The sequence below is a fragment of the Vigna radiata genome, chromosome 8, assembly GCF_000741045.1.
Source record: "Vigna radiata var. radiata cultivar VC1973A chromosome 8, Vradiata_ver6, whole genome shotgun sequence".
In the NCBI taxonomy this organism is placed as follows: Eukaryota; Viridiplantae; Streptophyta; class Magnoliopsida; order Fabales; family Fabaceae; genus Vigna; species Vigna radiata.
Window position 1 is genome coordinate 14,262,759 of NC_028358.1, and position 3,331 is coordinate 14,266,089.

Sequence of the window (3,331 nt, forward strand, 5' to 3'; positions counted from 1 at the left end):
CAAAACTTAATATTTGAACTAGGACAAGAATGTTCTGTTATGCTCCATCAATTGCCATTTCTCTTATTGTCTTGGATTCTTTTCCTTCACAACGACTTTGTGTGCTTGCAAAAACGGGATGACCTCATTTGTGTTGTTTAATCTGTCCATTTGTGCTTGCATCAATTATTCATGATCTTTCGTCACAACAAAAATACAATATCTGGACAAAAAAAAACAACACATTAATTAGATAGTCATAAAATAATTATCCTCCGCTAATATTGCAAAATTCAATAGTAATTAGATAATTATCCTTCGCCAATATTGTTAGATAAAAGTCCTTTTGAAGAATTTGAAACGTGTTTCACTTTAACTATAACACAATTCCAAAGTTGCATATTACTAAATCTGAGCAGCCAGAAAAATCATATAGAAATTTTCCATTTATCCAAAGAACCAATATGACAACTTATTTTGTTAAAAATCGAATTCAAGATTTCTAAGCATGTTACATATATGTTACTGCAGAGCAAATAACTAATAGAAAGTTACCATTAAAGAACTACAGAAAGCTGGAAAATAAAAATCCATATTCTTCATTGATGATCATGAATAAAGAGGAACCTAGGAGCATAACAGTGATGAACGACCAATGACGGCGATGAACAACCGGTGGCAACGATGAACGACTGGTGGTGGCAATGAACGCCCGATGGCGGCAACAAGCAACACAGTTCGCCCGAGACAAATGGAAGCAGAAAAGTTGGTTTGCGTGACAACAATGGAGGCAACTAGGCAATGGTTGTGCGCGAGGCAAATGGGGCCGAGGGCGCGCTGCTTGAGACCATGAGGAACAATGTTGTGCGAGGAAGAAGAAGGAAAGCGCAGGGAGGAAGAATGAACAGTAAATTAATAATTTTTACACTATCGAAAGAGATACTACCTCAGTTCCTTACTTAACCAAGGCAGTAGACCATTTATCACCTCGGTTATTTATGAAACTGATGTCTAAAGTGGTCCAAAAAAAATAAAAATAAAATATTGAATGACAATTTTGAAAATATTTTCAACCTATACACCTCCATTCGCGATTAAATCGAGGCAGGAAATAGTTTTAACATTGGCTCCCCTAGAATCGAAGCCATAGGGATTGACAAAAGGAATTGGAACATTAAAAAATCAGAACTGTCAAGTGTTGGATAGGTTATACTACCTCAATTGCGCTTGGAACCGATGTCGTATAGGCCATACTGCCTCAGTTCTGTTTGGGATTGATGTCGTATGTCCTGACTGCATTGACATGGCAGTGAAATTCAGAGGTAACAGAGGGATTCTGAGGGACTTTCTGCCTCAGTTCTCTATCCAACCGACACACTAGTGCCTTTTCAAAAAGGTGTGAGGCGAAAAGTTTGTTTTGTAGAGGGATCGGTGGAAGTTTGCAAGGTTTTAGGCATCAGTTTCCACTTTAACCGAGGTTTTAGGTGAAAATTTGTTTCTTGCCTCGGTTTCTTTTGAACCGAGATTTATAAGGTTGCCAAAACTATGAAAATCACTAGTGCAGCGAAGGGAAACAACCGTAGTTATTTTTCGCTATACGTCGTGGTTTACGAACTGCGACATATTCAAGCACGGTAAAAAGTCTGGGACTTTAGGCCACGGTTCCAACCACAGTAAAAAGCTGGGGAATAGACCGCGATTATAAAAGGAACCGCTGTTAAAACCATTTGTTAAAAAAAATCGTTCAACTATAGGTTGCGGTTTGAACTGCCGTAAAAATCCAGGAATAGACCACGATTCATGTTACAACCACGCCAAAAGTCTTCTTTTTAAAAAAAAAATTAAAAAAAGTCACTTTCTACCGCGGTGGTGGTCACAACCGCAACATATTCTCCTGCATTGTTTTAATAGCAGGTATGTTTTTATGATATCCACTACCACAAAAACAGACCTACATATCAAAACATGTATACAAATTCAATTTCAATAGATCAAACATGTTCAAATGTATTTTAATCAACATCGCATAAATAAACATGTTCAAATGTATTTTAAATCTAATAACTAAGAACTATTATATAATCTAACTAAATACTTTGCAGTAGCTGTCCTCATGTATGATAGTGGCTTCTCAAGAATTGTTGTACTAGTCTTGAATCTCTGCACAAGATAATTGATATTAATTAATGTATATGAATTCCAAATGTTAGAGAAAATCAAAATTTGTTAAATTTAAATATAACCGTTTCCCAGCCTCTTGTGATATGGGAACGAACAATGTGGGCCATCAAATACAATACATAGTATTCGCACTCATATGACCCCTTCTGTCTGTTACACTACAATATATCATCACAGTTGTAAATAGTTAGTGAAAAACATTAAAACAAAACAACTATAAGAAAGTATGACTTTAGCATATGCCAAACCTTGGGAGAAATCCATGCAAGCTTTCTACTGTTAGTAATTGATCTCCCAACCATCATCATACTTGCTGGAATAGAACTATATATATATATATATATATATATATATATATATATATATATATATATATATATATATATATATATATATATATATATATATATATATATATATATATATATATATATATATATATATAAAAGAGTTTTAGCATTCATTTATATAAAAAAGAAAGTCCAAACATTGAGGTTCTTACCAATCAACTACTTGTCTGAGATGTGTGGGAGGAGACTTGTGCAATGAACAGAACCACAAAGCATAGCTCTCCTGTATAGAAATAACAAGAAGCTACCAATGGCGCCTGGAATTCATAATAACTGAATTATTATATATTAAAATCACATATGAAACTTTATTATGTTAACAAAGTTCACTTACCCAGATATATAAGGCATAAAATATATTTTATTGCCGCTTGAAAATCTTCTTGTGAGATGTGATGTGATCTTATCAAAATCATTTGTTTCGTGAATGACCTGGGGATCAATGAACCCATAGTCATCATTGTAACCCAAGTTGTTATTGATCCCAAACATATACCTGAAATCAAAAATTAACTTTGATATAAGTATACTTGATATATAAAATACTTTTATATAAATAATTGCTCATAGACTTACATCATCCATAGTTGAACTAATGTAATATTCAACTCTTCTATTCCCGACGCAAGCTCCATGACATCTTGGCTATGGAGGTATAATGGGACCTCAGAGCCTCTCCCAAATACATTAACATCATATTCAACCTTCAAAGGCTTATTTTCAAGGATGTCAGCAAGTAGCTGCAATGAACCAAGAGAATCATCCTCAGATAGAGGAATCTTCTCCTGTGCACGCGTATGTTGTTACATGGAAAAATAAGA